The sequence below is a fragment of the Camelus ferus genome, chromosome 3 (genome assembly GCF_009834535.1).
Source record: "Camelus ferus isolate YT-003-E chromosome 3, BCGSAC_Cfer_1.0, whole genome shotgun sequence".
Taxonomy (NCBI): Eukaryota; Metazoa; Chordata; class Mammalia; order Artiodactyla; family Camelidae; genus Camelus; species Camelus ferus.
Window position 1 is genome coordinate 48,848,399 of NC_045698.1, and position 26,295 is coordinate 48,874,693.

The window sequence follows — 26,295 nt, forward strand, 5'->3', positions numbered from 1 at the left end:
AACCCATCTGTGAGTCGGTCAGCAGCCAGTGGGCCCCCCCCCCCACAGCTTTTACCTTCTGCTACAGCTTTGGGCATCAACGTCTACTGAGCAAGAAGCTGTTGGGGGTTGCTCACCCGTCCTGCCGTGAATGGTGCCTTTTGGGAAAGTAAGGAGCAGGACTCTCAGTTCTCCCAAATCTCCCAGCCCTGATGGCCTTGGACCAGGGTGGCCTCTGTTGAAGAGATCGGGGGAATGACCCTACAGCCAGTTTGTCATGTGACCTGACCCTGAAGGCGCTCTTACCTGTCCTGAATCTCACAATGTCCCTCCATCACATCCACCCAAATCCTGTGAGCCCACATCCAGGCGGAGGACACCTGGGATGCAGAGACCCTCTCACATGACACGTTCAAGTGGCAGAGTAACAGGGAGACATGTGCTCTTTGTGGAAACCCCTGGATTGTTGACCTATTAACTTAGAATAACTAAGTACATAATTTTGCTAAATGACGTACCCTCTTGGATTCTCATCCCAACAAGTCTTAGCAGTCACTGGAATGTAAGCACAGACTCACAAGTACACACACACAAATGCCTTGTAACAGAAGAGATCAACTCAACACCATGTGTGCGTATGTGTGCACGTACACACACACTTGAGAGAGAGAGAGAGAGACTGAGGTCGGGAAAATGTCCATGTTAAGCACATCTCCACGTGTGGTGGGCGCAGCCCACGGAACCACAGAACACCAGTGTTTTGAAAGCTCTACAAAATGGCCGAGCATCTGGGGGTCATTCATGGGACCTGGTGAGTGTTTCCTGCAGCTCAGAAATCCATGCAGTATCCTTCCTCGGAACCTCAGCTCCCCCTTGGTGAGACAAAGTGATTAGACTTGAAACTCGATTGGTCCTGCTCCAGTTTTAGCCTTCTGAGATTAGCCTTCTGAGTTGGTAGGCCAGGGCCCAGAAGACTTTGGGGTAAAAGCAAACGCTTCGGGGAGGGAAATGCCAAGAGCGGGGGTTTATTAGGCGGGAGTAAGTTTATGATACAGCTCAGGACCTCGCAGCAGTCTGTCTACAAGGGTGGCACTGTAATTACAAGGTATTTTAGAGGGAACATTCCCTGCCAGGAATAATATAATTTTGGTCTTTCCTCCAAGCTTCACAAGAACTTATGGAGCCCTGCAGACTCCTAGAATGGGTTGTAAGTATCACTGCATCTTTCAGGCAATAAAAGGAGCTGTGGCCACAGAGAGTGTTGCCTTTGTGCTCCCAGCATTACCTGCCGGCCCCGTGGTCCTCTACGGGTGGTCCAGGCCTCCCTGGTGGTCTGCAGTGGACTTTCAGGGGTCTGTGGGATGGTCTCCTGGAGCAGCCATGCTTTGTCAGGAGCTTTGACTCCGCTTCTGCCCCAGAAGGGATTTATAATTTACTTACGCTTCCTCTTCTGAGATTTTTCTAGACTTTAATGCCATTCTTCTTGCTTCTCCTTGTGACATCACCCATGTCCATCCTGTGCCTCATTTTTATGGTGCTATGTTATTGAAAGTATTGGGTGGCCTGAGTGTTTTCTGGTTCTGATAAAGGAGCCTTTTAGTCCAAAGTGTCAGCTTCTCTGCTTCACCTTGGCTTTTAGTTAACATGCTGTGCTGTGATGCTGAATTTCAGCTCCCTAACTGGGCACAGCATTGCTCAGAAATTATCTCCTCTTTGAATAACAGACAGGTGTTGTCAAGACATCGTCCAGACTGTGCCTAGTAAAAGGCCAAGAAAGGAAACCATGAAAAACACAGAAAGTGTTTGTGGGTCAAGGTTTGTTATTCAACATCAAGATTTCATGTGCGTGGAGAGACAGGAAAAGAACAGACAATTTATTAATAAGCACATTTGTTCTCCTTTGTTATTGGCTGTTATTTCACAGCTCTTGAAAGTATACAGAGTCATATTCTCTTTTTAAGTAGTAAATGTTTGCAAAATTTTGCATTCAAATGGAAGCATCTATCTATTGGCCTAATTTTTCAGTGAAAGAACACTTAAAACACAACCACCTGAGAGCCCCAGAACCTTTTAAATTTCTTTGGTCTATTTGTTTGACAATAAAATTTCACATCTGGGCTGAGAAGCCTGGTGCCGAGTTTTAACCTAAGACAATTTCAAATGGATGAGCTTTTTCATTCAAGCAAGAAGACCCAGGCTGCCAATGGAACTCCTTGCTAGCCCTTCTCCCGCAACTTGCTGCTGTAATGGCAGGATAGCTCTGGTGACCGATGAAGTTGATACAGGAAAAAATGTGGCACCAGAGAATGGCTGTGTCCCAGGTCTCGGTTGAGTCCCTGGGATGTTCCCCATCAAGTGAGGGTCCTTGGCTTCATGCAGTAAAGAATTCAAGAGCAAGACATAGTTGAGTAAAAGTAGATTTATTCAGAGAGATGTACACTCCATCAACAAAGTACTGGCTGTCTCAGAAGGCAAGAGAAAGGACTAGGAGACACACATTCCATAGGCAGAATGGGGGCCATCTTACTCAGACGGGAGAGCGGCAGACTCAGAGTGTGGGGTTGGCTAGGAAAAATGAGATTGGGTCTGATGTGTGGGGTTGGTTGGTTTTTATGGGGCTTGGTAACTTCATATGCTAACAAGTGGGAGGATTATTCCAACTACTTTGGGAAGGGGTTGGGAGTCCCAGGAACTGGGCCACCACACACTTGTTGACCTTTTATGGTCAGCCTTGAAACAGTCCTGGCACCTGTGGGAGTGCCATTCAGCGTGCTATTGTATTTCAATGAGCGTATGTTGAAGCTCAAGGTCTAGCTTGAATTTTCCACCATCTTGGTACTAAATTGCGGTGTCATTCTTTTAATGGTTGTGCTCTGTTCCCTTCCTTCCTGTCTCAAAATCATGTTATCAAGCAAAAATTTGTGTGCCCAATGCACAGTGAGGCCAAACAAACCGAAACATTGAAGTTTGGAGCAAAAGCGGTTTATTGTGGGGCCAAGCAAGGAGGAAGGGTCACTGATGCTCGAAAAACCTGAATTCCTTAATAGTTTTTGAGGAAAATGTTTTATAGATAAAATCTGGGGTGGGGGCTGCGGGGTGTGTGACTTTCTTCTGATTGGCTGGTGGTGAGGTCAGAGGGCGGTGCTCCAGGAATCTTCTGCTCAGCCTGAAGTTACCATCCTCCTCCCAGGTGGGGGGCCTTAGTTCCTGCAGAAGAACTCAAAGATATACTGTTCTGTGTATTCCTTGAGGAGGAACCAGGACCCTGCCCCAAGGCTGCACTGTTGTTTCTCAACTGTTTCTCCTTCATTTCTGCATTCCCTCCCTTCCCTGATTAACAACTGTTTGAATCTGCCCTTTGGAACTCAGAGAAGGTCAAGGAGGCTGAATGAAGCCTATTTCCTACAAACAAGAAACGGGGGACACAGAAGGGATTCGTATCAGGGAGGATCCCACAGGGTCCTGCTCTGTTTCAGTCAGAGCCCTGTTCCAGACCATCTTCCCAGAGAAGACAGATGATTTTCTCATTCACTTTCTATCAGTCGGTTGTCAGGTGGGGCCCAAACATCCAGCCTCGTCCGTCCACTTTGTCATCTGCGCCAATAATTGCTCCCATTCGCCTAGACGTGAGCCTCAAGGCAACACAGTCCAGTTTATTCCAACTAGTCCTCCTTCAGGGGGCTGCTGCCCTGCTATTAATTACTTCCCGTGTCTCTTTCCCCTGCGCATCCATAGTACCTCATTCAAAACCTACTGTAAAGATTCTGTCACAGATAAACCCCCAAAATGCTCACAGCCCAGATGTGATCAAGGTTTATTATTTTTTGCTTATAGCAGATTCAGTATATATTCCCAATCGGCAGCCGGCTCTGCTTCAACATGGGACACAGGGGCCCAGGGTGGCTCGGCCACCTGTCTCACATGGCCCTTCTGGAGGAACCCAGCACAAGGAGAAAGAATGTGGCAGAGCACGTCTCGGGTATTTGAGGGCCAGGCCTGGGCGGGGTCCTATCACTTCTGCTCACATTTCTTCAGTCACAAGAACAAACGGAATCACCAGGGACCACGACGAAGAAGGAGGAGGGAACGGCTTGGTGAATTGGGAGCTGGTCTCTGCCCCACCTCTGCTCTTTCTAGCTTTCTAGCACCTCCCATCCCCACCCCCTAGGGACTCTCAGGGCCTCCCGCACCGGGACTGGACTGGAATCATGTCTACCCTGCATACCAACCCTGGTCTCTGGGGGAATGAATGGATGAGTTTCAGCCAGATGAGGCAGAGTGTAGACATATCTTATGAACCTTGGACCTCTGGCTGCGAGGACAGACTGTGAGGTTCAGCAGATGTAGCTGTCAAGGTCATCTTTTGCACAACTGAAAAAGGATTCTTGTCTTTTCTAATTATAAAAATAATATGTGCTCGTTGTAAAAATTCAGAAAAATGCTGAAAATATTTTAAGGAAGGAGATTAAAAACCACCCATAATCTCTTTCCCCAAGAGATGCTAATGTCTTATACATTCTGGTAGAATTCTTACATGCACGTAATTTAAATTAATTTGTGTCTGCAAAACTGAGATCATACTGTAAGGTATGTAGTATTTTGCAATTTGATTTTTTACTTAACAGGATACATTATGAACATCGGCACATGTAAATAAAAGTAGATTTGCGTCGTAATTTTTGGCTATATATTATCTGATCCTACAGTGACCCTCAGAGAAGGGGAAAAAAGTACAATTATTTTTAGAAGTTGGGACTATGCAGACGATGATGAGAGGATCAGAGGAAAATGACCTTTCTTGGGGCCTCTGCCTACAGCTGTGCACAGAGGTGCTGGGTCAAAGGGAACCCAAGCCCCTGTTCCTCTCACCAAGCTCAGTGTTCACCTGAGGAGGAGGGGCTGTTTTCTGATTGGTCTGCCAAACAGGATGCCTTCTTCTGGTTGGTCCGTGGAGAGCAATGATTCTGAATAGACTTGGGCAAGTCGTTTACTATTCCTAGATGGGGAGGACTTTTTGTAGCTGCCCCCTTCCCACCAGGGAAGTGGGATGTAGCTTTGCTTCACTTTTCTCACCCTTAGAATGGGGCTAGTAGTCCCCATGGAGGATCTCTCTAAGAATGAAAAGGGCAAGTGTTTTGGGGATGCCCAGCAGCACTGTGTTTGAAACAAGCCATCAGTCACTCAGTACACAGCAGGTGCAGCCAGAGGAGAGCTGGCTGGTAAGCGGATACCGCTGAGGGAGGCGGTTAAGGGGGTTGTGGCCTGTCCTCAGGAGGTGCACAGCTAGACGCCTTCCGGTTGCGTGACCTTGAGCAGGTTGCAAACTACTCTGAGTCTCAATTTCTGAGCTGGTAAAATGAGATTGTTGAGAGTTTAAACTAGATACTCGGGTGACAGACTAACATGGTAGTTAACACAAAGTGCTTCGGACACTTTCAAATCTAAAACACAGCATGTTGATTCTCTAACAGCACTTGCGCATCTTAGGGCAAAAATATTCCAGACTTACTGGAACAAGAGTGGGACCTGTTGTAAAGGAACATTTGGCCAAAAATCAGAGATACACCCTGCTCCCTGCCAGACCCCAAATGTACTCATACAATCTTATTAGGTAGCAGGTGAAAAGATTCAGAACTCCAAGAAAAGGGATCAGGCTGAAGGGATTTTCAACAAACTCTTTTAAATCACATTTCTACTCAAGACATTATTCAGTAGAATTGCTCAGTCTTCTGCTGGTGAGACAGCTTGTCCCAAATAATTTCAAAGGTCCGAGCAGATCTGCAGAATCCTCCCCTCTGAAGAGGTTTTCACAGAAGTAGGTCATTGAAAGTCATGCTCTGTGGACACAGGCTCAGAACAGTTGCTCTCTCTGCAATGTGACCAGCTTCCATTACCGCTTAGGAGGATGACTGACAGAAGTGACAGCCAATTGTAGCCCTTCCCTTCCATTTGGCACAGAGAGGCACTGCCTCTTTTCAGAAAGAGAAATGTTACAAAGTAGCCAGCTTGCCAGAATTATCATGAGGTCGAGTAAGACGTCTAGAGTGATGACTTCACTCTCTCCCCTTCTTCCACCAGATGTAAGTGATCTAGTGGGCATAGAATGGTCCAAGCTCACAGTCGCATGAGCTCCTGACGGCGGGTTTCCAAGGCTGCGTGTTCACAGAGGGAGGAAGCACTGTAACTCTGCAGCTGATCGAGCTGGATTGTCACAGGGTTCCTGTCACAGGACCAGCCACATGACTGCTCCACAGTGACTCTGATGTATGCTCAGGGTTGAGAATGAGAGATTAAAGGCTCTTGGATGCTCAGGACGGTCCCATTCTGGGCTGTGTCCTCCTTTAGCCAAGTGCCTCGCTAGTCTCTGTCACACAGACATTCTGTCCCTTCTGAGAAACTGCGACCTCCACGGGGCCAGATGGCCTTGTTCCTGCTGGGCTCCAGATGTCTGGTGTTTACCCTGGAGCAGAGCTGGAGTCCCCACTGTTACGTAAGCCAGGGGCACTTACAAATGTGACATTAGCTAGAGAATATTTGCTAAGCAAATTAACAGTGTAAATAAGATTAGAGGGAGGCAAGGAAAGTGGGTTTAAATGTTAAAATGCCCGAGGACAAACTGTGCTTGAGCGTCTTAAAAGTATCCATGAATACTTCAGTAATTTAAAATTAGTTGTGCATGCATCATACCTATTCCACCAGGCCATGCTTTACGGACCTGCATGTATTTATATGTGTAGCTCAAATAAGGAAGCAGCTGCTTTCCCACTGTTGGGCAATCTCCATCTGCATCTCAAACATCGTCAGCGTACCAGCCCATGGATTCAAATGAAATGCTGTGACTGCTGCTGCCCGTGTCTTGGAAACCCCAAACTCGCACTGTTCACATGGGACCTTCCGTGGTCCCCCCCACGGATGTACGGAACTTCGCACAGAGTGACTTACATCCATCTGTGAGTCAGCTTAGGGGCACAGGGCATTGCTCTCACTGCCTCTGCTCTCCACACTCAGCCTCCCAGGGTGCCTGCCACCCGCCGCCCTGACCTCTGCCACCCGGCCTTGGCCTGTGCTGTTTGCAGCTGCGGTGGCCTGCAGACCCTGCCCCCCAGAGCCACATTCCTGCCTTTGACCTGGACCCTTTCCAGAAGACCCCTGCCTGGCCCAGGTTCGGCTAATTCACCCTGGCCACCGCCAGTGCTATCACTCACCACAGTCTCCTGTAAATTCACAGTCTCCTGTAAGTTAGAAAGGAAAACATTCTCTCCCAGCATGTCCCCTTCGGATGGGGTGGAGGGGTGCCCCACAGCACGGTTCCTGGCGCCTTGGATTCATACGAGGTTTATTGCAACACCTGTCAGTTCACACACCCAGCTCCTGCTCTTCGAGGAATGAACAAACGCCCCCAGGGCAGCAGGGATGGGAAGATGTCATACCTAGACGCCATGTTGCATGTTCCAGAAACATCTATCATTTCTGGAGGGAGAAATATCTAGCAAATCCCACAATCAAATACATATTTAGTAATCTCAATTTTTCACTAGGCCAGACTCTTGTTATTTATGAATTTATTTGAGCATTTTCTTCAATTAGTCTACATCAGTGAGGTCATGCACTTCCTAAGTTCATCTATTTATAAACATCTAACCTAGGAGCACTAATAGAAAAACCCAAGAGGGTTGGAATAATAGTTTGAAAAATTCAGGTGCGTATTTTCAATTGAGATAAGAATTTTTAAAACTGAAAATGATCAGGAATGACAAGCACTTGCATGTGAGATTATTTATTTAGTACAAATAACCCCAAAGCCAGAGTGAATAACGTATGTAACATAATAATATGTCTTTATGTATTTTTCTAAAGACTCTTAATTCCAAGTTTTCTCCAATTTCCCAACTCTTTATTTAGAGAGCAGTTCCAAGAGAACTGTAGAAAAATAATTAGGTTGAAGTCTTTGAGCGCCACCTCTGCCCCATCTCTCCCCCTAAAGAAAGCTTTTCTAGAATACTTAAGAAGCCAGGAAAAGAGTTACCTAGACTGTGTTTTGGATTCTTTGGTTTTGCTAGCTACAGTGTTGCCATCCAGATTTTATCTTTGCCTTTGGTTTCAACTGTCACCTGTATGAAAACGATGCTGTGATTTCTAGCTCCAGCTCTGACTTCTGTTGAACCTTGGATATGCAGCTCTCCAGAACCACACCTAGTCCTTTCCCCCTTTATCTGAAACACAAGATCTGAAACCAAATTCACTCATTTCTTTTTTCCCAAAGAAAATCCCGGTCTGTTTCTGGACTTGTCCATTTCCATCAATCATTCTATTTTGTAATTTCAGTTACTGTATGAAAACTTTTCAAAGGATTGGGAGCCTTTAAATTTTTTTCCAGAACTGGAGCCTTTTTTAAAGAGATTTTTTTTTTCTTTTCCCCAGCACTGAGCTGGAAGCGTTTCCATTTCTCTTATTTTCTGTGGGAAGCAGCAAAGCCAAAGGACAAGCAGATGCCATGGTGGCTTCAGGACAAAGCATGATGGAAGGAAGCTACCATCTCTGTTGTCTGGGATGAATGGGCAAGGAGTCCAGCACCACATGCCATTTCGGAATAAGGTCAACAGTCTAAAGTTATTGCTCCCTCATTCCCAGCATCCCAGGGGAGCAGGATGCGGGTGTGGTACCTCTGATGGATGTGATGCAGTGTTTCCAGCCAGCATGGCCACGTGCAGATGGGCACCGAGAATGCAGATGACATCACCAAGCACAGCTGCTGCCACGTCCACCTGGGGGTTTTGCTCACAGCCTGGCTTACGCTGGGCACTGTAGCTGGCTGGGCCTGAGCACATTCCGTGCTTCCTGATCTTCTCCAGACCATGCTTTGCTTCTCCCACCCGTTTACCCTCAAGTGGGAGGCTGCAGCTGCTGCTGCTTACGGCCTGTTTCCACGGTCTCTTTCCAAGCCAATGTCAAGAGCGAGAATGTGGACTGACAGCTGACACTGGCTCGCTCTTTGTCTTCTTGTTGAATGGAACATATTAGGGGGCAGCTGAACTATCTTAAGTTTTCTTTTTATAGTATTCTTCCAACTTCCAAGTTTCTCTTAGTGGCTGAAAGCACAGACTCTGTTGCCAGGCTTTCTGCGTTCCAATCCTGTCTCCACCATTTTACAGGCTGTGTGAAAATTGAGAATTACTTAACCTCTCTGTGTCTCAATTTTTTCATCATATATATTATAATAATAGTGCTTATCTCAGAGAATAATTAAGAAAATCAAATAAATTAATAGATGTAAGGAACTTAGAATACTGCTTGACCTGTATAATAAGTGCTACCTTATTATAATTTTTATTACTGAAAGATGTTCACTCCACAGCAGTGATCCATATCATGATGGAAATTCTATCATTTCTAAGAGAGGTCTTTATTAACAATAGCAAGCACGTGTTAAACACCTTGGTTTTAAGGCAGGGCATTCACTATTTCACTAAACCCTGTGAAACAGACAAAAGCAGAGGTGGTGGTTACATCCAACAGAGGAAGCTCAGAGAGTTTCAATGGCTTATCTAAGACCACAGAGTGTGTAAGTACAGAGTCAATACTTCAAATCCTTTTGACTCTGGATTTCATACCTTTTCTACTATATCGAGTTCCCTCAGTTTTTATTGATCTGTTCAGTCAGTATCTGTTGAGTACTGACTTGATGCTAGAGCAGGAGAAATGGAATTGGGTGTAATTAAGAAATGGCCACCAACAGAAAGACTCAAGTAGGCAAAGGGATGTACAGCCCTTCACTCCGGAGCTGTACTCCTCAAGTGTGTAAAATTTAATTGTCGTAAGTTGAATAATGGATTGGATCCACTTACTATTTACAGAACCTTCTTTAAGAAGGTGGCCACCTAAATCAATCAGAGTTTGGTCAGAAAATCAGAAAATCATTCTAAACATTTTAGCAGGAAGGGATTTAATAGTAGGAAATACGTGCCTCTAAAACTATCGGAAGGGCTGAGGGTGTGAAAGGTACAGGGATCCTCGGCTGCTTTCAGGAGATCACAAATTGCCTCTAGCAGGCTCTTCAGAAAATGGGCATGTCACAGGAATTCACCCGGAAGCCACTGCAAACGTCCCTCACCTCTTTCCATAGTTTGCCTACAGCTTCTGGAGGGAAGAGATGGCTGATTCTCTTCCACCATGGAAATCTCATATCAGTGCCTTTCATTGGCTGCATCTGAACAAGAACCCTGATGGCAAAGGAGTCTGGGAAATGTAGTTTCTATGCTTCTAACTCTGTGATATGGGAACAAGCTTAGAAGGGCAAGGATGTTGCTGGGTACAATAAGGACTATATAGCACTCTTCGCATTGACTTGTCAAATGCCTAATGATGGGGATGATTCTCTTCTTCAGGTCCAGGAGGCTAAATATTGTTTAAGGGAGAGCAGTGTCACCACCGTCTAGTCCCACCCATGTAAAAGAGTGGAAAGTTTTTCCTGTCACCATCTTAATGGCATTAAAACCTCCACAGAGGCTGTTTGAGTGTATTGCTTTCAGGCAGTTGGCCCCATGTAAAGGAGGATGTCTACCTGAGTCTCTTGAACCTTGGAGTTCAGGATGTGTCTTGTGTTAGATGGTGAATATGTGGCTGATTTGCAAGCAGCCATCAGGAGAAAGGCCTTGCACTGTGCACCACACATGTGGCTTCTCAGCCCCGGTGATGGGTCGTAGTCCCTGGAATGGAGATCTAGAAACAAGCCCCTGATCTTTGTGCCATTTGTACAGATTCTCTCTTCATGCTAATTCTCTCCTCCCTACAAGGTGCTTCTACCTGAACCCAGTCTTCTGGTGCATGTGCTCCATCCCACTCTCCTCCCCAGACAGGAGTCATTAGCCAAGGTCTCTATCTTCTTTCTGATTCCAAGCTAACACAATGCCAATTTCCTTTCAGTTCTCAAGGGTGTTTCCTCTCTTGACCAAACCTGCTCTAACAGATAAAAAATGTTGGCTTTCAAAACAATTGTTTCCGGTACGGACTGCAAGAGCTCACTTTGGAAGTCAAAACCTATGCATCAAATATTTATCTCTCAAAATATTTCCCTCTCAAAATATTTCCAAAAACAGACACATACATATACAGTCACTTGATTTATGACACAGGCACAATGAGGAAAAGATGATCTTATATTTCATAAGTTGTGTTGAAACAATTAGATACCTATATGAAAAAATTAACCTTGACCCCTACCTCACTCCAAAATTTTCACTTAGGGTTGACAGTAGCTCTAAGTATGAAACAACTGAATAAATATTCTAAAAGAAAACAAAGGAGAGTAGCTTCAAGACCTTGACATAAGCAACAGGTTTTAAAAATAAGGACACAAAATGGACTAACCACAAGAGAAAAAGCTAAAAAATTGGGCTTCATTAAGATTAGAACTTATGTAACTAAAAGGCACCAGTAAGAGAATGCAAAGGTAAACCACAGCCTGGAAGAAGACATGTACAATATACGTGATTGATAAAAGACTGACATTCATAATATGTAAAGAATTCCTATGAAGCAACAAATTTAACTAAATTTAAATATACAGAGAGAGAGAGAGAGAGAGAGAGAGAGAGTCTTGAGCAGGCACTACAGGAAAGAGAATATATAAAGGGCCAGTGACTATATGAAAAAGTCTTCAATATACTAGTCATCAGGATAATACAAATTAAAAGCACAATGAAATGCCATCACACACTTGCCAGAATACTAAAATCCTAAAAAGATGGACAAAACCAAGTGTTGGCAAGGATGTGAGCAGGTGGAACTCTCACGCGTTGCTGCTGGGAGTATAAAGCGGTGTGAGCACTTTGGAAACTACTGGTCGGTGTTATCTAGTTAAGCACACGCTGTTGTCCTAGATTCATATCCAAGGGTAGTAAATGTTTACATCCAGCAAAAACATTCACAAGGAAAGCCCATAGAAGCTTTATTCATAATAGTCAAAAACTGGAAATAACTCAAATGCCATCAACAACAAAATGGATAGAGATATATGTGTGTGTCTATATATATATAATCACAAGATTTCAAATGGGTATATAAAACATTTAAATGATTTAATGTAAGTGAACTAGAAATGGATTTTATTTAAGAAAAGAATGAGGGAGGGATAAATTGGGAGTTCAGGATTTGCAGGTATTAATTACCATGTAAAATAAACAGAAAGGTCCTACTGTATAGCATGGGGAACTATATTCAATACCTTATAATAACCTAGAATGAAAAAGAATATGAAAAGAAATATATATATTTATAACTAAATCACTATGCTGTACACTAGAAATTATCACAACATTGTAAACCAACTGTACTTCAATTAAAAAAAAAGAATGAACTGCTCTATCAAAAAACGGAGATAAATGTCAGAGACACTATGTTGAGTGAAAGAAGCCAACAAAAAGAGTAGATACTCTAAGACTGCATTTATATGAAGTCCAGGAACAGGCAAACAGATCAATGGTGATGGAAAGTAATATAGAAGTTACCTCTGGAGAGTGGGTGGGTGTTGACTGGGAAGGGGCCAGGGAGCCTTCTGGAGTCTGTGGGAATGTTTATGTCTTGATCTGGGTGGTGGTTCCGTGCATATATACACTTGTAAAAATCCACTGAATTATGTTCTTGAGATGAGTGCACTTACTGTAGGGATGTGATACCTCAGCTTAAGAAGAAGGGGAAAAGAGCCTATTTGGAAACTTTAAAAGATAAACATCAAATATTTCTGTCTCTTTTTCCCTTCTTGTAACAATTTAAATTCTCCTCCAAGAAATGTGTGTACCTCTGACTTGGGGGAGGCCACAAACAGGACAGTCTGGAAGAGAAAGGAGCTCACATTTGTTTTTTGAGGCTGTTGCTGTTTTTCTTCTGTTTTCTGCTACCTATGGTGAGACATCTCTGCCCCAGGACAGGGGGTGGCAGGGAGAAAGAAGAAAACATTACCGGTCGGCTGCCCTGTAATGCTCTGGCGCCCAGCATCATGCTGTACACGTGTAGTAGTAAATCAACACTGGCTAATTCTCTGACGGAGTCTTTCTAAGCAGATTGGGCCCTGGTAAAGCCCAGAGAAACAAGTGTGATTGTGTGAAGGTGCACATGCATCTTTCGCAAGCTCCCCTAGAGTGGGCCTCCCCCTTGGAGGCAGAGCTGGGAGCTGTGCTCAGAGCAGCCCCTCTCTCTTGGGTGAGTGCCCAGCTTCCCTTTGGTCAGGAGAGCTCGCTCCTGATGGAGACTCTGAGATGACCTGCCTATTGCCTCGCTAGCCTGGCAAAGTCTCTCCTATTTCAAACTTCCCAGCAGGCCTCCCACTTGCCCTCCTGCTTTCCTTGGTGGCCTCTGAGTAAATTAGACAGGCTACATTTGAACAATCCAGCCATCAGCAGACAAGCTCATCTCAGTCTAGCCACAGACTTACAAGTACCTGCACTTTACATTTTGGGCGATACAGCTTGTGTCTATAGAAATGAACGCCCCCTCCCATGAACTCCTAATAAATATCTGGAAGATCTCAAGGCATGAACCTTGGCTGACCCACTTCTGCACATCTTTGAAATCCCTCCCTTCCGCACTTCTGGGGAGCTGGGCGAGTGGTCTGAAAAGGCTTGAACACTTTGGTGAACGATAAATTCAGAGAACTGTTAGTTTGGGGATTTGAGGAACAGATTTCAGGAAGTAGCAAGGAATAATCATGTTTTGGGTCATTTCATCATTGTCCATTCCCTAGAGTTTACATATGTTCTCTGCCTGGATCCCTACAGCTCTGCATTTCCTGTTGGAAGGAACGAAACTGAGTCAGTATTCAATGTGCACATGATATTAATCAAAATTTTATTTTAAGTGACAGCTCTTGGTAATGTGGGGATAGCTCCTCTCTCTCAGAAGATGGATTCTGTCTGTTTGAATGTGAATGAGAAGCAACGTATGTCCTCTCTGCATAAAGAATCATCACATAAATACATATTTCTTTCCCATATGGCATGTCTTTTCAGCCCTTGTTATGTGTGCCTTCAGAGGGACAGCAAGTAGGAGCTTTGAGCTGCATGACCACATTCATGTTATTTTAAGAATCTAAGGGTTTGACCTCAGCTCAGAGGCATACTTAAAATGGATAGGTTTTATGTCTTGCAGTTGTTAAACTGGGAATTCTTCGCTCCATGAGTCTATTTCTATGGGATGGAATAAATGGCGATAGTGATAATTAGGCAAAGGATCATTCTTTTTTCTCTCTGTAGCATTTACAGAATCTGCAAGTCTTGGGTTCTAGCCTAGAGGTAGAATCTTTTGGTGTTTGAACTTGTTTATTTTGGTCAAAAATATGACTACAGGGGAAAAGGGATGAGAGCATTTTTTGAACAACTTCCAAAAGCATCTTAGACATCAAAAGGGGTTATATGAAGCAACATTTTAGTGATTTAATGTAAATGAACCAGAAATGGATATATTGCATTTCCTTTAGGAGTACACAGGGCTTAAAATTAAAGGGGAAATTCTGACGGATAAGGTTTCTGACTTTATTAAATCACAGATGTCTCTAAGCCCAATTCTATGCTGGATAGGATTAAAACAGAATCGCTCCCTTTTCCTAAAAAGTAGTAATCTGTTATATTTTTAACTCATAGAATTCCATATTAGCCAACAGTGTTTCAATACAGATTGTCTCTACTCATTATTGAAAATACTGAGGCTGCCATGGTAACAATAGAATTCATTTTTTTTTCATGCTACATAGTGACACTATAGCAACTCTGAAAAAGACTGAGGTGTGGGTATCAGCAGAAATCACAAGGACGTGTTAAAGGTGGAGTCTGCAAGCCTGTGGCCCACAGCCGATTCTAGTCTGCACTCATGTTTTATTTGGCCCAAAGAGCATTCAAAATGTTTTTGAATTATTTGCCAGCCAGCATTTAAATACTCAATTGATGTGATCAAAAGCCAAGATTTCTGGTTTCTCTGGACAAGCAGAAAATCTGGCTCCAGTGACCTCAATTGCCACCCCCAACCCCCACCTCACAGCAGGAACTCAAGCCAGGCTACCTCTTCAGAAAGCAAGTTCTCCAGTTTGCCACGGCCCCCTCCTGAGCTGCTTCAAGCAGCCACATCACCTGGTCCCTCTAGGCTTTGAAAGTGACCCAAACTGAAGAACAGAAGTAGAATACAACACTCTCTGAAAACTGCATCCTTCTTAAAAAGATAGGGAGCATTTCTGCTCTATGTTCTTCTAATGGAACAGCAACTTTGGATTATTCGAGATTTGAGTAACTCTCAAATGCAAGTTCTTTACCGACACTGTATCCCAGATGTCCCAGTTTCTTGTTACAGACCAGTCATCATAAGATCAGGAGACCCACAGGGGACCACACCTCTGGTCCACACTTTAGCTCTTGATTCAGCCATTGAAAGAGGTGGCTCTTGAAACCAAAACTGAATTATGGAGTTGACTGTAACAATTATTTTTCCAAGTTCTGTCCTTAGCCACTGAGAACTGGGAGCTACACATCCCACTGGGATATTTAAATATTACTCTGGCATCTCTGATAAACACAAGGTAGCAATAAATTCTGTTGGCCCACATTTCTGATTGGTGTAGACACTGTCCTAAGGAAGACCAGATAATAGGATCATGGATGGCCAGGACCAGTCACCTGTTATGGCCACAGAAAATACCCTTAGATCAAGTCAACCACCTTGCGTAAGTAAACTGTTTATTATAAGGAAAGAAGAGGTTAGACAGTGCACCTGAATTGCTATGCAAACCCATCATTACCATGAATAAATAAGTAAAAACACAGTTGTGAGCAGAGAGGTGTCATTTATCCTTGCTTCCTAACCTTGACTTGAGTAAAATGGCTAAGACTATGCCGTATGTCCAGTCAAAACTCGTAAGACAACCACTAATTACATCCTAGAATCAGTCTGCATGATGGAAGAATGACACCGCCACTGGGTTATGACTTGTGACACTTATGTCAAGCTGACATGTGATTTCAGTAGCTCCCAGAGCGAAAAACAAAAGTTGATGCACAGAGTTTGTTAAACCTCACCTTCCTGGCATGCCAAGAGTCACCATTCAGTCACAGGCTCCTTTCTCCCCAGCTAAAACGGAGGCAGACGAGACTCACTGTCAGCGCCAACGTGAGAGGATACAGTTACCTGCTCCGCTGTGCTTCTTGGTCTTTCTTGTGCTCATATCTGACCACTAGTGCTCCTCGAAAAGTTCTTTGGAATTCCCACTTCTCTCCACTGTACAAAACTCAGTTCAGGGGCAGGCCTTGCTGTCTCTGCTCAATGAGAATCCTGGGGGGGGCAGAAAGTTGGGTGTGGAGGTGAGTCCCTGAGGAGGCGGGTGGTTGTGATGTGCTGTCATAATTGATGACATCTGTTTGCTTCCCCGTTCTAGATTTATTCAACAGACATTTATTGACTCTATACTCCAGGCCAGATAGAATTCCTGAGCCATGGGATTTAAATTAACTAATCATCTATTTCTCCGTATCTCCGGGGGTGGAAAATGAAACCCTCACTCCGCCACCCTTGTTAGTACGTGATCTTCCCGTCAGTGGTGTACTTACGCATGGCTGCTCGATGAGATTCCTACTTATCCACAGCATATCTATTGACTTAACAGTGCTCATCGATTTTTTCTTTGCTGTTACAGAAAATGCTTTTCAAGAACATATCATGGATAGCAATCCAATCGTCATTTGGATGCCCTTTTATTTTTCTTTCAAATGAGTTAAATTAGTAGGAATATTTTGGTAGGTATCTTGTCCTCTCATGGAGAACCAGGATAATCTCTTTGTTATTTTAAACACTTTGTCTCACCCAGATGTGTAGATTTGTTCCTCTGTGGGGTTACCAGTTCATAATGTAGGAGCTGGGCATACCTCAGGGATGATGTTTTCATTGTCAGCTCTCCTGGTCCATCTTAGTGGTCACCATAGTTGTCCAGAGTTGCAGAAGGATCTACATAAGATAAGAGGTTCCAGCCCATTAAGCTACCAGCTGAGGAGTCAGATAAGGAAGCTCAGTGCTTCTGTCATGGTGCCCCCACTTGACAGGGACATCATAGCACTGCGCTGGTGCATGTGACTCTACCTCCTCATGGCTCAGATCTACAGGGCCTGACCTTAATGATGCTCCTTGGGCATCTGTAGGACTTTCCAACAAAGACACATTGCAGCGCCCTCCTATAACTCAAGTGCACATGGAGAGAAAAAGAAAATTGTAGGAGACATTGGGCATCAGAAACTTGGACACAAGAAAGACTAAGAGAAGCATGAGAGAAGAAAATTCTTCCACTCTTCTCTCAGGATGGATGCTCGGTTACTTTGAGATGCAGTATGTTGACATGAGATCTGATGTACTATGAGGTTATAGTGAAAGCTAATTACTAGTGATTTTGGTTAAAGCTGAACCTTATAGAGAAACAAGATGCATAGAATATTGATAGACAATTGACATGTGTAATTGAGTGGAGAAATAAGTATTAATTTGGACCCCAAACTCAATCACTTATCCTTGTTTTCATGAACATACCTTTTGCTAAAAAAAAAAAAAGGCACATAAGTGCAGTTGAGACAAATGTGCAGATGAGAGGCCCCGGAAGCAATTTCCATACCACACAGCATGAAGAGAACGAACACATTCAGCACATTTCAGCTCTGCTGTCCACATCCCCAGCTTTAACCCTGTGCAATAATCTGGCCAGCTCCCAAGAACTAGGCTTAATTTTTACCCTTGAGTATAAATTAGTCCAGCACACTGACTGCAGGGCTCCAGAGCGCAGCTCAGACTCAGCTGGCCTGAGCCCCACCACGTACTGCAGCCAGGTCTCTTAAGCCCACCAGCTAATTAAGCTCACTTCCTGAAGGGAGAATTCCAAATGTACAGAGGTCGAGTAATATAAGTGAGATGCTACTGAGATGGTAGGTGAGAGGAAGGGTCATACCTCCTCCAGAAGTCTGATATGATTTATAGTCTAATAAGTACACATTTCTTTAACACCTACAGGACATAACTCATATCTAAAACACAGAAATTACATGAAATCTTTATCTTTTATTGGAAAAGGCTATTAAAGGAAACAATTGTGTTTATCTGACTCAGCCAAAGACAAGTTCCACCCCAAATTGTTTCAGAAGCATTAGGCGAGTTCATGTGAAATATAGCTAGATTAATTACTCATTTTATTGGGGGGAAACTAAGACATCATCCTGATGGTGTGACCTTCTTGCATAGCGGGAAATTCAAGAGTAGAATTACAGTTGGAACAGAAAAAAAACAATTATATGGAAAAGAAGCTCTGTAACCAGCAAGACACCTTGAAAAGCATCTGAAACATTGCTGTTAGGAAATAGTGTAGAAAAAAAAAGGATCATCAACAAAATTAGGGCCAGGGATGTGGGGAAGACGTCAGCTACTTTCCATTGGTACAATTTCACACTAGCGATCATGTGAAACGTGCTGATGGCTTTTTGTTCTTGTGACAGCCTCCGAAGGAAATACGAACATATGGCTGAGCATTAAAATTGATCAGAGAGACGCTGATGATGCGGTGTCAGCTGGAGGAGAGAATTAAGTGGCAGCCTACAAAAGCCCAGTAAATGTCACTGCAGATAACAGGAAGTCTAACTGGGGAAAGGACCCACTGAGCCTTTCTGCAGAGAGTGGAAAAGGGAGAACTTGCACTGTGAAAGGAAAGGTTAAATACAGCTTAAGTTTCATCAATTAAAGAAGGAGACTGAAACCAGTAAACTGAGGTGACGGAGATGAATTGGAAAAAGTGGATGAAGAAGAAAATAATTGGATTCCCAGCAGAGCAGCCATCGGTAGGCTGAAGGATAAACCACGAAAGGTGCTGCCTGCCTGGCACATGCTGTGTGAAGGGACAGCGGGGTGGATGGCTGTGGGATAGCTTGGCTGTGCAGGTCTCACCTGGGGATGATGTGATGAAAGCAAATGATGCAATAAAACTTTTAAGGAATTGATGCACAGAGAAAATTAAAAATGCAAGGGGATACCTAGGCCAGAGAGGAGAAGGCTGATGAGTAGGTTTTTTGCAATTCCGTGGGTACTACCCCAGTATTGTCTATAGATTAAATCAACAGATGCACCCTAAGGAACGTTCTTTTTCAAATGTACACACATGGAAGCATGATGATATCAAGAACTGTGAGCAGTCTGAGATTTTACCCCATTTACAAGCTATCGAGTTAGCCTGCTGGTTTCATGGATGTTGGCAGAGGACACAAAGACTCCTGGGTCAGAGACATAGGACATTCTCTTACGTAATTATAGCAATAGAGTATCGTCATTTTCTTGTGTCAATGACCTGAGCCCCAGGTCCCATGGGGGTCACGGGAGGAGGGCCAGGCTACACCTTCTAGATGCAGTGGGTTATATTGTATGAATTGAATCTTGAGCTTAAGAAACCTGGATCATGGCAGTGGGCTTCAAACAGATCTTCCCCTTGCTCCAAAGGGAGACGTTATCTCTATCCTCCAAGTCTGATCTCTATACCGATGTGGTGTTTGTGAGATTCAGCCACATTGTTGCATGTGGTTTGGGACTGATTATTCTCATTGCTGTATAGTATTCCATTTGTAAACATTCCACAGCTTATTTCTTATCCATTCTACCATTGATGGCCATTTGGGTAATCTTCAGTTTTGGGTTATCATGAATAGTGTTTCTCTGAACCTTACAGTACATGTCTTCGGATAAACATAGCAATGAATTTCTGTTGGGTACATTCCTCTGGGTAGAACTGGGTGGGTCAGATGGGACGCTTACGTTTAACTTTAATAAATGTTGCCAAGCATTTTTCTGAAGTAGCTGCAGCAATTTACACCCCCAGGAGTATGCGAGAGTTCTAGGGGCCCCTCACCCTTGCCAGCACATGCTGTCTTCCATCTTTTTTGTATTCGCCATCCTAGGGGCTACAGATGGCTGTAAATGAGTGTTGAGCTCAGTCTGCTTTAAGCATGGAGCAACTTTACTTTTGCTCCCATCCATGCCGTCAAACCCTACTTTCCCATCACTTAATGGTGTCTCGAGAAACTCTCATAACTTTTAGGTCCTTTTCAGTTAGTAAAATTCAGTTTGCTTCAGTTTAAAATTTCACTCTATCTGATTCAGAGTTCTTTCCCTCCTCTGGTCCAGAGGAGTTTTGTGGCTTCAGAGGCTTGGAGTAGAGAGGCGTGTGGTCTTCTATTTACAGGCCACCCTCTCCTCTCTTGATTATGTTCTGGTTCTGATTTGGGGGCAGGAAATGTCTAAAAAGCATTTAGAGTGTTTTAAATGTCTTGCTAATTAGCTATGTGAGCTCGCATCGTCTCCTGTTAGTTGTGGCTGCTTTTCTGGCTAGCCCTGGTTAATGGGGAATATATACAATGTTCCTAGTTCCTGGCACAGAGCTTCGAAGAGCCTTGGAATTTCCCGAGGAATAGGAATGTCTTTGTTATGCTAGTGGACTGACTCTGGTGGGCTCCTAGGTCACTTCAGGGCGAAGGCTGGTCACCAGAAAGACTAAGCACATGGATTAGAGAGCTGGAAGTCTCCGCTGACCTGACTTCTGGGGAGGGGGGAGGAACTGGAGTTGGTGATGGAATGAAATCTCGTGGCCAATGATTTAACCGATTGTGGCTATGCAGTGAAGCCCCAGTTACAACTCTAGGCAGACTCCAATGCTCAGTGAAGCGTCCTGGTTGGTGAACACATTGATGGGCTTGTAGGGCGATGTGCCCTGATTCCATGAGGTGAGGGCATACAAGGTCTGCATTCCCTTCCAGACCTCACACTACGGGTATCCTTTATAATAAAACTGGAGTCGTAAGTACAGTGCTTTCTTGAGTTCTGTGAATCATTCCGGTGAATTTTTGAACCTGAGGAGGTTGTGGGAACCCCCAAATTTGCAGCCAGTTAGTCAAAATTAGAGGTGGCCCAGGGACCCCATATGCAGCTAGTATCTGAAGTAAGGACAGTATTGTTGGGGACCAGGTCCCTAAACTTGTGGTGTCTAATGTTACATCTGGTGGTTAGCATCAGAACTGGATTGCAATTCACCCCAGGTGAGGTGGAAACAAAACACCTGGTTCATCACCAGTCCCCTCCACAGCCAGTGCCCGCAGGCTTGTTCTGTCGTGCAGTTGCACGTTGAGTTCAACAGATGCCTGTGAGGCCTCTCTATGACATGAACGATCTAGTCCCCACCTGATCACTTCCGCCTCCTCCAGCCCTCAACACAGCAGCCTGCGCATCAGCCTGTTGCTGCTGGAATACCCCGACAGCACACAGTCCTCTTAGGTGAGAAGTTAGGGTCCCTTGCTCTGTGTCCATGGGACCTCCAGGAACTTCACATGTGGGAGGGCAGACAGCTCCACCAATGAGCTGAGCGCCCTCCTGCTTTGCCATCCCTCTCGTGGTGGCTCCGGGGCAGGGCACTAGGCTCATTGCTTAAACCCATGTCCACTCTGGGACATGAAATGCCAGTCACCCCTTCTGGTAGGTACTCCAAAATCTTTACAGATAATTCCCTTGGGGCTTCCCCACTTCCCCCCTTGGATTAAGGAAGGGAAATGTGTCCGTGGCAAACACCACCCCTCTCCCACCCCCCAGTTTAGGTTTCTAGCAACCGTCTCTTCCCATCTCTTTATATGGGCTGTGGAAAGATTCTTTTTTTTTTTTTAATTCTTGTTTTTTATTGAAGTGTAGTCAATGTACAATGTTAGTTTCATGTGTACAGCAAAGTGACCGTTATCTTGACTGATGTGAGCAGGGCTGGCTCTGCTAGCTGTTACTAAAACCTGCAGGGAGATGCCCACCTATCGGAGAACCTCTTGTTCTCACCTTTGGGCCTCAGCCATTCTTACTGGACAGAGTCCTCTTACAAATTAACAAACAAACAAACACACAAAATGCAGGTCGGATCAATCAACAAGTATATTTTGAACATCTCTTTCATGCACTAGACTGTGGAATGAAAATGGAAAAAGAACCGCATGGTTTGTGGTGAGAGACCTTAGGAAAGAGGATAAATATCTATAATAAGAGATGGGGTTTGGAAAGGGAAGACAAGAGAGAGAACTGGTCCTTGTCGGGGACTAGATGTAATTAATTCTCTGTCGGCAGTTTATCCGGTTTTCTTTCTTTGCTTCCTCCATTGTAGCAGCACTAATTACAGGCAGGGGAAGGTGAACCCCGCATAACTAAATTGGATTATTTTTATTGTTTCCACAGGAACCGCACCATGTGGGGAATGTTTGTTCAGGGAATATGCTGTGTTTGTATTCATTTCATTCAATTGTCCACAGGAGTGATTGGATTTTATGTTCTATAACTTTAATACCGTGAAATACGCTTGAAGCACATTGATTTTAAACAGGATATGAATTTCAAAACTCCTGAGCTTCCCACTTCCTTGTGTTCTGTCATTATTTTATTTAGTTGATCTTCCCTCTTCATCTCCCATTCAGCTTTTTTAAAATATGAAAGCGCGAAAGCCAGTTGCGAACCCCTGCTGTTGGAACTGGGGCCTCAGCCTCTCTGCCTGGTGGCCGTCCCCTGCTGAGTGTAATGCACTGGTGCCTCTGTTCCGTCACACTGTTGTTCCTGGAAGGGAACAGGATAGCAGGCAGTGGAAATTCCTGGTGGGATCTGAGACGCACTCTGTAGCCAAACAGGCAAAATCCTCCCCTATCCTGCCACGACCTCCAAAGAGGCTGCACCTAACTATCACATTGCAGCCAAGTGAACACTGTGACCACGTGGCCTAATGGATAAGGCGTCTGACTTCGGATCAGAAGATTGAGGGTTCGAGTCCCTTCGTGGTCAGCTTTATTTTGATTGGGGGGAGGAAGGCGGGGCGGAGAGGTGGGGAAGGAGGTTTTGGTTGGGAGCTCAGGTTAGTGCCACCACTTAGCAGCTCAGTGACCTTGGGAAGTTTCTTTGGCTTCCTGACCCTGCACTGTATGATTTGTACAATGGCAATAAAAATACTACCTCCCTAACTGGGCCGTTGGGAGGATTAGATGAGATAATGCATGTAAATCCCTTAGGGCAGCGCCCGACACACAATAGGGCTTAATAAATATGACAAGCTATTCTGAATAAGGGGGTGGGGTGGGAGCGGGGAAGGAATGTTCTCGGTAAATGTGTGCAGAGCCACTACAAATTTTATAAGTGCTGTAGCATTTTTGTGGACCGTGCTGTCTCCAAGCGGGATATATAGCTTTTCATTAGGTTGGAAGGCCTTCTCCGGGAAGAGGGAAATTATCTCATCAGGGCTCGCGTTCCGCGGTTGCGGTGCCTGCTCAGGTTGATTTAGCTCACTCGCAAAGCCACACACCACGCAGCCGCGCTCATCGCCCTCCGCATTAGCTTATTAATCCTCGAGTTATTCCTCCCCAGTTCAAGGGCGTGTTGACTTTCCGGCGGAGGCACCACGAGGTGAAATGACGAGCCCCCACCCAGGCCGACAGGGAGCGGCCGAGTCGGCTCCGCTTCGCCGGCGCCTGCCACCCTTGGAGGTTTCAGCCACACGGAAGGCTTTTTCTCCCTGAAACACACATCTTAATTGTAGGTATTTTATTTGCTAAGTGAGAGAGAAGCAGTGGGGCTCAGAGAGTAAAAACTGGACCAGTGATCAGTTTTGGCTTTCAGTCCCTCCCCTGCCCTCCCTGCTGTGTGACTGGGTACAAGGAAAGGGGAAATTTCCAGCCCTCATCCCCCTGTCTATTCGATGCTGGATCAGATCGGAGCAATCTCCATGTTCCCTTCCAATGTGAACATTCCAGGGTTACAGCTTTTGGAGAGAGGAGATGGCCCCTTGTGATGACCTTAAAATCTTACTGAACCAGAAGAAATTTTAATTTTAGAATTTCCTTCTGTGTAAGTAATATTATGCAAATCTTGACCCATCAGCAAGTGACAGCCAGGTACAGCTCCCGGCATCTTTAGACCCAAAGGAAGGGCAAGGTAGGCCGTCAGAGGGTATCTTGACTGCCCTGAGGCTGAGCATCCTGTCCCAGTCCACCCTGACCCTCTTGGCTTTATCCAGACCCAGATACTATGGGTGGTGCTGCTTTCTGCAGAGCTTCCTGGCAGCTGCTCCTCTTGGATCCGCGGGTCTGATGGTTGCCAAAGACTGTGAGCTCATGGCATGGCTGCCTGACCCAGCAGCATTCGGCTCCAGGGTCTCTTTTCAGCAAAGGCATCTCTCCATTCTCCCATCCGGCAAATATACAGCTGGCTTAGGTAGCATCTAACTGGAGTATAATCAGAGAACTGTTCTAACACGTCGGGGGCTGGGTCCTACCCTCCTCGGCACAGCTGTGTGCACCCGGACAATGCCTGTGGTTGTCTCTCGGAGCCGTTGGTGGAAACATGCTGCTATTTCTCATGACTATCTCTGTAAGGCAGAAGCTTCGGAAAGTGATTTGCAAGTCTGGGTTTATTGTCTCAAATGCTGCTTTACCTGCGTTCTGAGCTCCTGAGGGAGAAGTCGGGGTAATTCTGCGGAGATTTTAGAGACTGGATCTTTATCCCTCATGGCTCCCTGCAAGGGAAAGTGAACTCCAATTTCCCAGGCCTCCCAACAGCCACTCCCCTGGGAGGCCAAATACTTGGCTATTTGGACTGGAAAAATCCATTATGGGAAGAGAGAATGAGATGGTAATAGTAGATATTTGAGCATCTTGGGGGTGGAGAACCGTGTGTGCTGAACATGCCTGTATCACCATCTTAGAGATGAGAAAACTAGAAACCTGGAGGAATGCCTTTCTCAAGACAGTGGAGCTTGTAAGTGGCAAAACCGGCGGAAAAGCCAGGAGGGAAGATCCTGATGGCAGGGACTGATGCTTACCCAGCAGACAACCCCCTGAGGCCCTGGAGAGACCACACCCAGCCTCGTTTTATAGACGGCTGCTGTCCTTATGCAGGGCATGTGGATGTTGGTTCATTTGCAGGGGGTGCTCACCTCTGGAACTACCTTCAAGCTCCTGTTTGATGTACCAGGAGGGGTGGTAAACCCTGCCCGGTGCTGGAGAAGAAAAGGAGCCTGCAGATGAAGCTGCTGCCCTTCTGTAGAAAGGGCTCCCTCTTATCGACTCTGCCTCCCACAGGCTACAGAAAAACCCTGTAGAGTTGGGGCCAAGTGCATCAACTTGTATGAAAGAATTAACGGGTGTGAATTGTACTTACCCTGATCCAGCCTCTGCTTTCTCAGTTTTAGATTTTTCCAGAGGTATTCATATTTTTTCCAAGTACCTTTTTATTAAAGTGTAATATATATATGCAAAAGTGTGCATACATCCTAAATATGCAGCTTGATGACTTTTGTTTGTTTGTTAACAAACCGAACATGCCTATCCTAATTAGCACTCACCCTGCCAAACGGAACACCCTGCCTCAGAAACCCGGCTTGTTCCTCGTGAACAAAGGTGACTGCTATCCTGACTTCTGTCACCATAGATCAGTTTTGGTTGTTTTTGCACTTTGTGCTTCTTTATGTCTGATTTCTCCTGCTTGGCATCATGTTTGTAAGATTCATCCCCAGCACTGCATGAAGCTGTACATTATTCATCTTCATTGCCATCAAGTATTCCATGGTGTGAATATAGCATCGTATCCATTCTTCAGTTGATGCACATTGGGGTTTCCATTTGAGAGCTATTGAGAGTAGTTATATGCCTTAATTAAAAAAAAATTTGGTAAAGTCTCACCCTAAGTGCTTAGAAGTAATTAGGATTCTGGAGTGATCACCCCTGTCATCAGTTCAGCTCCCTGGATACTTGGGATTAGCAGGTGAAGTCAGTGAGTACTGGGAAGTCTGCACTGCCAAGTTTATTTCAGACAATTACTGCGTTAACAAGCCCAGGTGGAAAGGAATGTGGGGTTGGCTCATGCCCTGAGATACTACCAAAAATATCATTTGGAGCCAAACTTCTTCTGGTGGCCAAGAATCCTGCTGGTCTCTGTCCCACAGGGAAGACCATGTTACAACCCAGTCTTTGAGACAATTAGGAACATTATAATTAATGGCCCAGATCACTCAAATTTCATGACAGTTGGAGAATGGGGATCTTGGGGTCTGTAGATTACATTTTGAGGTAAAACTATGTGACCACAAAGTCAGTGTTGTTCTCTGCAATAAACATTTCAGGGGAAGCTTGGCTGTAGGCAACCAGGAATGGCCAGCATTTTAAACTACATATTTTAAGTTGTGGAATAGCTTGTGAATAAGAACTATATAAACAAAGAATGTTCTAAAGGTCATTAGTCTTTGGAAAATAACCAATTACATAC

At 44.8% G+C, this 26,295-nt stretch overlaps 1 non-coding gene across 1 annotated transcript; it reads left to right on the plus strand.

Moving 5' to 3' along the window:
- The first annotated feature begins 22,751 nt into the window (after positions 1-22,751).
- TRNAR-UCG lies at positions 22,752-22,824 on the plus strand. The gene has a single exon. It is a non-coding gene; the product is annotated as a tRNA-Arg (tRNA).
- Positions 22,825-26,295: the final 3,471 nt, after the last annotated feature.